The sequence below is a fragment of the Anas acuta genome, chromosome W (assembly GCF_963932015.1).
Source record: "Anas acuta chromosome W, bAnaAcu1.1, whole genome shotgun sequence".
Classification (NCBI taxonomy): domain Eukaryota; kingdom Metazoa; phylum Chordata; class Aves; order Anseriformes; family Anatidae; genus Anas; species Anas acuta.
In genome coordinates, this window is record NC_089016.1 from 10,757,593 (window position 1) to 10,771,409 (window position 13,817).

A 13,817-nucleotide genomic window follows, 5' to 3' on the forward strand; every position below is an offset into this window, starting at 1 on the left:
ATCAGCAATAGGACCTCAGCAATAGGACCTCAGTATTTTGACCTCAGCTTTGTGACCTCAGCATTGTGACCTCAGCAATAGGACCTCAGCATTGTGACCTCAGCATTGTGACCTCAGCAATAGGATCTCAGCAATAGGACCTCAGCAATAGGACCTCAGAAATAGGACCTCAGAAATAGGACTTCAGCAATAGGACCTCAGCACAGTCACCTCAGCATTGTGACCTCAGCAATAGGACCTCAGCAATAGGACCTCAGCACTGTGACCGCAGCACTGTGACCTCAGCAATAGGACCTCAGCAATAAGACCTCAGCATTGTGACCTCAGAAATAGGACCTCAGTATTGTGACCCCAGCAATAGGACCTCAGCAATAGGACCTGAGAAATAGGATCTCAGCAATAGGACCTCTGCAATATGACCTCAACATTGTGACCTCAGCAATAGAACCTCAGCATTGTGACCTCAGTATTGAGATCTCAGCAATAGGACCTCAGCATTGTGACCTCAGCAACAGGACCTCAACATTGTGACCTCAGCAATAGGACCTCAGCATTGTGACCTCAGCATTAGGACCTCAGCATTGTGACCTCAGCATTGTGACCTCAGCAATAGGACCTCAGCATTGTGACCTCAGCAATAGGACCTCAGCAACAGGACCAAAGCATTGTGACCACAGCAATAGGACATCAGCACTGTGACCTCAGCATTGTGACCTCAGCAATAGCACCTCAGCAATAGGACCTCAGCATTGTGACCTCAACAATAGGACCTCAGCAATAGGACCTCAGCATTGTGACCTCAGCATTGTGACCTCAGCAATAGTACCTCAGCAATAGGACATCAGCATTGTGACCTCAGCATTCTGACTTCAGCAATAGGACCTCAGCAATAGGACCTCAGCATTGTGACCTCAGCATTGTGACCTCAGCATTGGGACCTCAGCGATAGGACCTCAGCATTGTGACCTCAGCATTGTGACCTCAGCAATAGGACCTCAGCAATAGGACCTCAGCAATAGGACCTCAGCATTGTGACCTCAGCCCTAGGACCTCAGCATTGTGACCCCAGCAATAGGACCTCAGCAATAGGACCTGAGAAATAGGATCTAAGTAATAGGACCTCTGAAATACGACCTCAGCATTGTGACCTCATCAATAGGACCTCAGCAATAGGACCTCAGCATTATGACCTCAGCAATAGGACCTCAGCATTGTGACCTCAGCATTGTGACCTCAGCATTGTGACCTCAGCAATAGGACCTCAGCAATAGGACCTCAGCAAGAGGACCTCAGCATTGTGACATCAGCAATAGGACCTCAGCAATAGGACCTCAGCAATAGGACCTCAGCAATAGGACCTCAGCACTGTGACCTCAGCATTGTGACCTCAGCATTGTGGCCTCATCATTGTGACCTCAGCAATCGGACCTCAGCAATAGGACTTCAGCATTGTGACCTCAGAAATAGGACCTCAGCAATAGGACCTCAGCATTGTGACCTCAGCATGGTGACCTCAGCACAGTGACCTCAGCATTGTGACTTCAGCATTGTGACCTCAGCAATAGGACCTCTGCATTGTGACCTCAGAAATAGGACCTCAGCATTGTGACCCCAGCAATAGGACCTCAGCAATAGGACCTGAGAAATAGGATCTCAGCAATAGGACCTCTGCAATACGACCTCAACATTGTGACTTCAGCAATAGAACCTCAGCATTGTGAAATCAGTATTGAGACCTCAGCTATAGGACCTCAACATTGTGACCTCAGCATTGTGACCTCAGCAATAGGACCTAAGCAATAGGACCTCAGCATTCTGAACTCAGCGTTGTGGCTTCAGCATTGTGACCTCGGCATTGTGACCTCAGCAATAGGACCTCAGCATTGTGACCTCAGCATAGTGACCTCAGCATTGTGACCTCAGGAATAGGACCTCAGCAATAGGACCTCTGCAAAAGGACCTCAGCATTGTGACCTCAGCATTGTGACCTCAGCAATAGGACCTCAGCATTGTGACCGCAGCAATAGGACCTCAGCATTGTGACCTCAGCATTGTGACATCAGCAATACGACCTCAGCAATAGGACCTCAGCAATAGGACCTCAGCATTGTGACCTCAGCATTGTGACCTCAGCAATAGGACCTCAGCAATAGGACCTCAGCAATAGGACCTCAGCATTCTGACCTCAGCAATAGGACATGAGAAATAGCACCTCAGCAATAGGACCTCAGGAATAGGACCTCAGCATTGTGACCTCAGCATTGTGACCTCGGCAATAGGACCTCAGCATTGTGACCTCAGCATTGTGACCTAGGCAATAGGACCTCAGCAAAAGGACCTCAACATTGTGACCTCAGCATTGTGACCTCAGCAATAGGACCTCAGCAATAGGACCTCATCAACAGGACTTGAGAAATAGGATCTCAGCATTGTGACCTCAGCAATAGGACCTCAGCAATAGGACCTCAGCATTGTGACCTCAGCATTGTGTCGTCAGAATTGTGACCTCATCAGTAGGACCTCAGCAATATGACCTCAGCATTGTGACCTCAGCAATAGGACCTCAGCATTGTGACCTCAGCATTGTGACCTCAGCAATAGGACCTCAGCAATAGGACCTCAGCATTGTGACCTCAGCATTGTGACCTCAGCAATAGGACCTCAGCAATAGGACCTCAGCAATAGGACCTCAGCATTGTGACCTCTGCAATAGGACCTCAGCATTGTGACCTCAGCAATAGGACCTCAGCAATAGGACCTCAGCATTGTGACCGCAGCTATAGGACCTCAGCATTGTGACCTCAGCATTGTGACATCAGCATTGTGACCTCAGCAATAGGACCTCAGCAATAGGACCTCAGCATTGTGACCTCAGCATTGTGACCTCAGCAATCGGACCTCAGCAATAGGACCTCAGCAATAGGACCTCAGCATTCTGACCTCAGCATTGTGACCTCAGCATTGTGACCTAAGCAATAGGACCTCAGCAATAGGACCTCAGCATTGTGACCTCAGCATTGTGACCTCAGCAATAGCACCTCAGCAATAGGACCTCAGGAATAGGACCTCAGCATTGTGACCTCAGCATTGTAACCTCAGCATTGTGACCTAAGCAATAGGACCTCAGCATTGTGACCTCAGGAATAGGACCTCAGCAATAGGACCTTAGCATTGTGACCTCAGCAATAGGACCTCAGCAATAGGACCTCAGCATTGTGACCTCAGCAATAGGACCTCAGCAATAGGACCTCAGCATTGTGACCTCAGCATTGTGTCCTCAGAATTGTGACCTCATCAGTAGGACCTCAGCAATATGACCTCAGCATTGTGACCTCAGCAATAAAACCTCAGCATTGTGACCTCAGCATTGTGACCTCAGCAATAGGACCTCAGCAATAGGACCTCAGCATTGTGACCTCAGCATTGTGACCTCAGCAATAGGACCTCAGCAATAGGACCTCAGCAATAGGACCTCAGCATTGTGACCTCTGCAATAGGACCTCAGCATTGTGACCTCAGCAATAGGACCTCAGAAATAGGACCTCAGCATTGTGACCGCAGCTATAGGACCTCAGCATTGTGACCTCAGCATTGTGACATCAGCATTGTGACCTCAGCAATAGGACCTCAGCAATAGGACCTCAGCATTGTGACCTCAGCATTGTGACCTCAGCAATCGGACCTCAGCAATAGGACCTCAGCAATAGGACCTCAGCAATAGGACCTCAGCATTGTGACCTCAGCATTGTGACCTCAGCAATAGCACCTCAGCAATAGGACCTCAGGAATAGGACCTCAGCATTGTGACCTCAGCATTGTAACCTCAGCATTGTGACCTAAGCAATAGGACCTCAGCATTGTGACCTCAGGAATAGGACCTCAGCAATAGGACCTTAGCATTGTGACCTCAGCAATAGGACCTCAGCAATAGGACCTCAGCATTGTGACCTCAGCAATAGGACCTCAGCAATAGGAACAAAGCATAGTGACCTCAGCAGTACGACCTCAGCAATAGGACCTCATCATTGTGACCTCAGCATTGTGACCTCAGCAATAGGACCTCAGCAATAGGACCTCAGCATAGTGACCTCAGCAATAGGACCTCAGCAATAGGACCTCAGCAATAGGACCTCAGCAATAGGACCTCATCATTGTGACCTCAGCATTGTGACCTCAGCAATAAGACCTCAGCAATAGGAACTCAGCAATAGGACCTCAGCATTGTGACCTCAGCATTGTGACCTCAGCAATAGGACCTCAGCATTGTGACCTCAGCAATAGGACCTCAGCAATAGGACTTCAGCAATAGGACCTCAGCATTGTGTCCTCAGCATTGTGACCTCAGCAATAGGACCTCAGCAATAGTACCTCAGCAATAGGACCTTAGCATTGTGACCTCAGCATTGTGACCTCCTGCACTGTGACCTCAGCATTGTGACCTCAGCAACAGGACCTCAGCAATAGCACCTCAGCATTGTGACCTCAGCAATAGAACCTCAGCAATAGGACCTCAGCAATACGACCTCAGCATTGTGACCTCAGGAATAGGACCTCAGCATTGTGACCTCAGCAATAGGACCTCAGCAATAGGACCTCAGCATTGTGACCTCAGCAATAGGACCTCAGCAATAAGACCAAACATTGTGACCTCAGCATTGTGACCTCAGCATTGTGACCTCAGCAATAGGACCTCAGCAATAGGACCTCAGCATTGTGAACTAAGCGTTGTGGCTTCAGCATTGTGACCTCAGCATTGTGACCTCAGCAATAGGACCTCAGCAATTGGACCTCAGCATTGTGACCTCAGGAATAGGACCTCAGCAATAGGACCTTAGCATTGTGACCTCAGCAATAGGACCTCAGCAATAGGACCTCAGCATTGTGACCTCAGCAATAGGACCTCTGAAATAGGACCTCAGCATTGTGACCTCAGCAATAGGACCTCAGCATTGTGACCTCAGCATTGTGACCTCAGCAATAGCACCTCAGAATTATGACCTCAGCATTGTGACCTCAGCAATAGGACCTCGGCAATAGGACCTCAGCAATAGGACCTCAGCATAGTGACCTCAGCATTGTGACCTCAGCAATAGGACCTCAGCATTGTCACCTCAGCATTGTGACCTCAGCATTGTGACCTCAGCAATAGGACCTCAGCAATAGGACCTCAGCAATAGGACCTCAGCATTGTGACCTCAGCATTGTGACCTCAGCAATAGGACCTCAGCAATAGGACCTCAGCATTGTGACCTCAGCATTGTGACCTAAGCATTGTGACATCAGCAATAGGACCTCAGCATTGTGACCTTAGCCATAGGACCTCAGCATTGTGACCTCAGTTTTGTGACGTCAGCAATAGGACCTCAACAATAGGACCTCAGCAATACGACCTGAGAAATAGGATCTCATCAATAGGGCCTCAGCAATAGGACCTCAGCAATAGGACCTCAGCAATAGGACCTCAGCATTGTGACCTCAGCAATAGGACCTCAGCAATAGGACTTCAGCAATAGGACCTTAGCATTGTGACCTCAGCATTGTGACCTCAGCAACAGGACCTCAGCAATAGCACTTCAGCATTATGACCTCAGCATTGTGACCTCAGCAATAGAACCTCAGCAATAGGACCTCAGCAATAGGACCTCAACATTGTGACCTCAGCATTGTGACCTCAGCAATAGGACCTCAGCAATAGGACCTCAGCAATACGACCTGAGAAATAGGATCTCAGCAATAGGACCTCAGCAATACGACCTCAGCATTGAGACCTCAGCAATAGGACCTCAGCATTGTGACCTCAGCTTTTTGACCTCAGCAATAGGACCTCAGCAAGAGGAACTCAGCATTGTGACCTCAGCAATAGGACCTCAGCAATAGGACCACAGCAATAGGACCTCAGCATTGTGACCTCAGCAATAGGACCTCAGCAATACGACCTCAGCATTGTGACCTCAGCAATAGGACCTGAGCAATACGACCTCAGCATTGTGACCTAAGCAATAGGACCTCAGCTATAGGACCTCAGCACTGTGACCTCAGCATACTGACCTCAGCAGTACGACCTCAGCAATAAGACCTCAGCATTGTGACCTCAGCATTGTGACCTCAGCAATAGGACCTCAGCAATAGGACCTCAGCAATAGGACCTCAGCAATAGGACCTCAGCATTGTGACTTCAGCAATAGGACCTCAGCAATAGGACCAAAGCATTGTGACCTCAGCAATAGGACCTCAGCAATAGGATCTCAGCATTGTGACCTCAGCATTGTGACCTCAGCAATAGGACCTCAGCAATAGGACCTCATCACTGTGACCGCAGCACTGTGACCTCAGCAATAGGACCTCAGCAATAGGACCTCAACATTGTGACCTCAGAAATAGGACCTCAGCATTGTGACCACAGCATTGTGACTTCAGCAATAGGACCTCAGCAATAGGACGTCAGCATTGTGACCTCAGCAATAGGACCTCAACATTGTGACCTCAGCATTGTGACCTCAGCATTGTGACCTCAGCAATAGGACCTCAGCAATAGGACCTCAGCATTGTGACCTCAGCATTGTGACCTCAGCAATAGGACCTCAGCAATAGGACCTCAGCAAGAGGACCTCAGCAATAGGACCTCAGCATTGTGACCTCAGCAATAGGACCTCAGCAACAGGACCAAAGCATTGTGACCACAGCATTGTGACCTCAGCAATAGCACCTCAGCAATAAAACCTCAGCATTGTGACCTCAACAATAGGACCTCAGCAATAGGACCTCAGCATTGTGACCTCAGCATTGTGACCTCAGCAATAGGACCTCAACAATAGGACATCAGCATTGTGACCTCAGCATTGTGACCTCAGCAATAGGACCTCAGCAATAGGACCTCAGCATTGTGACCTCAGCATTGTGACCTCAGCATTGGGACCTCAGCGATAGGACCTCAGCATTGTGACCTCAGCATTGTAACCTCAGAATTCTGATCTCAGCAATAGGACCTCAGCAATAGGACCTCAGAAATAGGACCTCAGAAATAGGACCTCAGCAATAGGACCTTAGCACTGTGAACTCAGCAATAGGACCTCAGCATTGTGACCTCATTAATAGGACCTCAGCATTGTGACCTCAGCATTGTGACCTCAGCATTGTGACCTCAGCAATAGGACCTCAGCATTGTGACCTCAGCACTAGGACCTCAGCATTGTGACCCCAGCAATAGGACCTCAGCAATAGGACCTGAGAAATAGGATCTAAGTAATAGGACCTCTGAAATACGACCTCAGCATTGTGACCTCATCAATAGGACCTCAGCATTGTGACCTCAGCATTGTGACCTCAGCAATAGGACCTCAGCAATAGGACCTCAGCATTGTGACCTCATAAACAGGACCTAAGCAATGTGACCCCAGCAATAGGACCTCAGCAATAGGTCCTCAGCAATAGGACCTGAGAAATAGGATCTCAGCAATAGGACCTCAGCAATAGGACCTCAGCATTGTGACCTCAGCAATAGGACCTCAGCAATAGGACCTCAACATAGTGACCTCAGCATTGTGACCTCAGCAATAGGACCTCATCAATAGGACCTCAGCAATAGGACCTCAGCAATAAGACCTCAGCATTCTGACCTCAGCATTGTGATCTCAGCATTGTGACCTCAGCATTGTGACCTCAGCAATAGGACCTCAGCATTGTGACCTCAGCAATAGGACCTGAGCAATAGGACCGCAGCAATAAGACCTCAGCATTCTGACCTCAGCATTGTGACCTCAGCATTGTGACCTCAGCAATAGGACCTCAGCAATAGGACCTCAGCAATAGGACCTCAGCAATAGGACCTCAGCATTGTGACTTCAGCAATAGGACCTCAGCATTGTGACCTCAGCATTGTGACCTCAGCAATAGGACCTCAGCAATAGGACCTCAGCAATAGGACCTCATCACTGTGACCGCAGCACTGTGACCTCAGCAATAGGACCTCAGCAATAGGACCTCAACATTGTGACCACAGAAATAGGACCTCAACAATAGGACATCAGCATTGTGACCTCAGCATTGTGACCTCAGCAATAGGACCTCAGCAATAGGACCTCAGCATTGTGACCTCAACATTGTGACCTCAGCATTGTGACCTCAGCATTGTGACCTCAGCAATAGGACCTCAGCAATAGGACCTCAGCATTGTGACCTCAGCATTGTGACCTCAGCAATAGGACCTCAGCAATAGGACCTCAGCAAGAGGACCTCAGCAATAGGACCTCAGCATTGTGACCTCAGCAATAGGACCTCAGCAACAGGACGAAAGCATTGTGACCACAGCATTGTGACCTCAGCAATAGCACCTCAGCAATAGGACCTCAGCATTGTGACCTCAACAATAGGACCTCAGCAATAGGACCTCAGCATTGTGACCTCAGCATTGTGACCTCAGCAATAGGACCTCAACAATAGGACATCAGCATTGTGACCTCAGCATTGTGACCTCAGCAATAGGACCTCAGCAATAGGACCTCAGCATTGTGACCTCAGCATTGTGACCTCAGCATTGGGACCTCAGCGATAGGACCTCAGCATTGTGACCTCAGCATTGTAACCTCAGAATTCTGATCTCAGCAATAGGACCTCAGCAATAGGACCTCAGAAATAGGACCTCAGAAATAGGACCTCAGCAATAGGACCTTAGCACTGTGAACTCAGCAATAGGACCTCAGCATTGTGACCTCATTAATAGGACCTCAGCATTGTGACCTCAGCATTGTGACCTCAGCATTGTGACCTCAGCAATAGGACCTCAGCATTGTGACCTCAGCACTAGGACCTCAGCATTGTGACCCCAGCAATAGGACCTCAGCAATAGGACCTGAGAAATAGGATCTAAGTAATAGGACCTCTGAAATACGACCTCAGCATTGTGACCTCATCAATAGGACCTCAGCATTGTGACCTCAGCATTGTGACCTCAGCACAGAGACCTCAGCATTGTGACCTCAGCAATAGGACCTCAGCAATAGGACCTCAGCAATAGGACCTCAGCATTGTGACCTCAGCATTGTGACCTCAGCACAGAGACCTCAGCATTGTGACCTCAGCAATAGGACCTCAGCAATAGGACCTCAGCAATAGGACCTCAGCATTGTGACCTCAGGATTGTGACCTCAGCATTGTGACCTCAGCAATAGGACCTCAGCAATAGGACCTCAGCAATAGGACATCAGCATTGTGACCTCAGCATTGTGACCTCAGCACAGAGACCTCAGCATTGTGACCTCAGCAATAGGACCTCAGCAATAGGACCTCAGCAAGAGGACCTCAGCATTGTGACCTCAGCATTGTGACATAAGCCATAGGACCTCAGCAATAGGACCTCAGCATTGTGACATCAGCAATAGGACCTCAGCAATAGGACCTCAGCATTGTGACCTCAGCATTGTGACCTCAGCAATAGGATCTGAACAATAGGACGTCAGCAATAGGACCTCAACATTGTGACCTCAGCAATAGGACCTCAGAAACAGGACCTCAGCATTGTGACCTCAGCATTGTGACCACAGCAATCGGACCTCAGCAATAGGACCTCAGCAATAGGACCTCAGCATTGTGACCTCAGCATTTTGACCTCAGCAATAGGACCTCAGCAATAGGACCTCAGCATTGTGACCTCAGCATTGTGACCTTAGCATTGTGACCTCAGCAATAGGACCTCAGCATTGTGACCTCAGCTATAGGACCTCAGGAATAGGACCTCAGCAATAGGACCAAAGTATTGTGACCTCAGCAATAGGACCTCAGCAATAGGACCTCAGAAATAGGACCTCAGCATTGTGACCTCAACATTGTGACCTCAGCAATAGGACCTCAGCAATAGGACCTCAGCATTGTGACCTCAGCATTGTAACCTCAGCATTAGGACCTCAGCAAGAGGACCTCAGCATTGTGACCTCAGCATTGTGGCCTCATCATTGTGACCTCAGCAATCGGACCTCAGCAATAGGACCTCAGAAATAGGACCTCAGCATTGTGACCTCAGCATTTTGACCTCAGAAATAGGACCTCAGCAATAGGACCTCAGCATTGTGACCTCAGCATTGTGACCTCAGCAATAGGACCTCAGCAATAGGACCTCAGCATTGTGACCTCAGCATTGTGACCTCAGCAATAGGACCTCAGAATAGGACCTCAGCATTGTGACCTCAGCATGGTGACCTCAGCACAGTGACCTCAGCATTGTGACTTCAGATTGTGACCTCAGCAATAGGACCTCTGCATTGTGACCTCAGAAATAGGACCTCAGCATTGTGACCCCAGCAATAGGACCTCAGCAATAGGACCTGAGAAATAGGATCTCAGCAATAGGACCTCTGCAATACGACCTCAACATTGTGACATCAGCAATAGGACCTAAGCAATAGGACGTCAGAAATAGTACGTCAGCATTGTGACGTCAGTAATAGGACCTCAGCAATAGGACCTCAGCATTGTGAACTCAGCGTTGTGGCTTCAGCATTGTGACCTCAGCATTGTGACCTCAGCAATAGGACCTCAGCATTGTGACCTCAGCATTGTGACCTCAGCATTGTGACCTCAGCAATAGGACCTCAGCAATAGGACCTCAGCAATAGGACCTCAACATTGTGACCTCTGCAATAGGACCTCAGCATTGTGACCTTAGCATTATGACCTCAGCAATAGGACCTCAGCATTGTGACCGCAGCAATAGGACCTCAGCAATAGGACCTCAGCATTGTGACCTCAGCATTGTGACATCAGCAATACGACCTCAGCATTGTGACCTCATCAATAGGACCTCAGCATTGTGACCTCAGCATTGTGACCTCAGCAACAGGACCTCAGCAATAGGACCTCAGCAATAGGACCTGAGAAATAGCACCTCATCAATAGGACCTCAGGAATAGGACCTCAGCATTGTGACCTCAGCATTGTGACCTCAGCAATAGGACCTCAGCAAAAGGACCTCAACATTGTGACCTCAGCATTGTGACCTCAGCAATAGGACCTCAGAAATAGGACCTCATCAACAGGACTTGAGAAATAGGATCTCAGCATTGTGACCTCAGCAATAGGACCTCAGCAATAGGACCTCAGCATTGTGACCTCAGCAATAGGACCTCAGCAAGAGGACCTCAGCATTGTTACCTCAGCAATAGGACCTCAGCAATAGGACCACAGCAATAGGACCTCAGCAATAGGACCTCAGCATTTTGACCTCAGCATTGTGACCTCAGCATTGTGACCTCAGCATTGTGACCTAAGCATTGTGACCTCAGCAATAGGACCTCAGCATTGTGACCTCAGCAATAGGACCTGAGCAATACGACCTCAGCATTGTGACCTCAGCAATAGGACCTCAGCTATAGGACCTCAGCATTGTGACCTCAGCAATAGGACCTCAGCATTGTGACCTCAGCATACTGACCTCAGCAGTACGACCTCAGCAATAGGACCTCAGCATAGTGATCTCAGCATTGTGACCTCAGCAATAGGACCTCAGCAATATTACCTCAGCAATAGGACCTCAGCATTGTGTCCTCAGCATTGTGACCTCAGCAATAGGACCTCAGCATTGTGACCTCAGCATTGTGACCTCAGCAATAGGTCCTCAGCAATAGGACCTCAGCATTGTGACCTCAGCAATAGGACCTCAGCAATAGGACCTCAGCAAGAGGACCTCAGCAAGAGGACCTCAGCACTGTGACCTCAGCAATAGGACCTCAGCATGGTGACCTCAGCATTGTGACCTCAGCATTGTGACCTCAGCAATAGGACCTCAAAAATAGGACCTCAGCATTGTGACCTCAGCATTGTGACCTCAGCAATAGGACCTCAGCATTGTGACCTCATAAACCGGACCTAAGCAATGTGACCCCAGCAATAGGACCTCAGCAATAGGTCCTCAGCAATAGGACCTGAGAAATAGGATCTCAGCAATAGGACCTCAGCAATACGACCTCAGCATTGTGACCTCAGCAAAAGGACCTCAGCAATAGGACCTCAACATAGTGACCTCAGCATTGTGACCTCAGCAATAGGACCTCATCAATAGGACCTCAGCAATAGGACCTCAGCAATAAGACCTCAGCATTCTGACCTCAGCAATAGGACCTCAGCATTGTGACCTCAGCAATAGGACCTGAGCAATAGGACCACAGCAATAGGACCGCAGCAATAAGACCTCAGCATTCTGACCTCAGCATTGTGATCTCAGCAATAGGACCTCAGCATTGTGACCTCAGCAATAGGACCTGAGCAATAGGACCTCAGCATTGTGACCTCATCAATAGGACCTCAGCAATAGGACCTCAGCATTGTGACCTCAGCAATAGGACCTCAGCAATAGGACCTCAGCATTGTGACCTCAGCAATAGGACCTCAGCAATAGGACCTCAGCATTGTGACTTCAGCAATAGGACCTCAGCAATAGGACCAAAGCATTGTGACCTCAGCAATAGGACCTCAGCAATAGGACCTCAGCAATAGGACTTCAGCATTGTGACCTCAGCATTGTGACCTCAGCACAGTAACCTCAGCATTGTGACCTCAGCAATAAGACCTCAGCAAGAGGACCTCAGCATTGTGACCTCAGCATTGTGACCTCAGCATTGTGACCTCAGCAATAGGACCTCAGCATTGTGACATCAGCAATAGGACCTCAGCAATAGGACCTCAGCAATAGGACCTCAGCAATAGGACCTCAACATTGTGACCTCAGCAATAGGACCTCAGAAATAGGACCTCAGCATTGTGACCTCAACATTGTGACCTCAGCATTGTGACCTCAGCAATAGGACCTCAGAAATAGGACCTCAGCATTGTGACCTCAGCATTGTGACCTCAGCAATAGGACCTCAACAATAGGACCTCAGCAATAGGACCTCAGCAATAGGACCTCAACATTGTGACCTCAGCAATAGGACCTCAGAAATAGGACCTCAGCATTGTGACCTCAACATTGTGACCTCAGCATTGTGACCTCAGCAATAGGACCTCAGCAATAGGACCTCAGCAATAGGACCTCAGCAATAGGACCTCAACATTGTGACCTCAACATTGTGACCTCAGCATTGTGACCTCAGCAATAGGACCTCAACAATAGGACCTCAGCAATAGGACCTCAGCAATAGGACCTCAACATTGTGACCTCAGGAATAGGACCTCAGAAATAGGACCTCAGCATTGTGACCTCAGCATTGTGACCTCAGCAATAGGACCTCAACAATAGGACCTCAGCAATAGGACCTCAGCAATAGGACCTCAACATTGTGACCTCAGCAATAGGACCTCAGAAATAGGACCTCAGCATTGTGACCTCAACATTGTGACCTCAGCATTGTGACCTCAGCAATAGGACCTCAGAAATAGGACCTCAGCATTGTGACCTCAACATTGTGACCTCAGCATTGTGACCTCAGCAATAGGACCTCAACAATAGGACCTCAGCAATAGGACCTTAGCATTGTGACCTCAGCATTGTGACCTCAGCAATAGGACCTCAACAATAGGACCTCAGCAATAGGACCTAAGCAATAGGACCTCAACATTGTGACCTCAGCAATAGGACCTCAGAAATAGGACCTCAGCATTGTGACCTCAACATTGTGACCTCAACATTGTGACCTCAGCAATAGGACCTCAGAAATAGGACCTCAGCATTGTGACCTCAACATTGTGACCTCAGCATTGTGACCTCAGCAATAGGACCTCAGAAATAGGACCTGAACATTGTGACCTCAGCATTGTGACCTCAGCATTGTGACCTCAGCATTGTGACCTCAGCAATAGGACTTCAGCAATAGGACCTCAGCAATAGGACC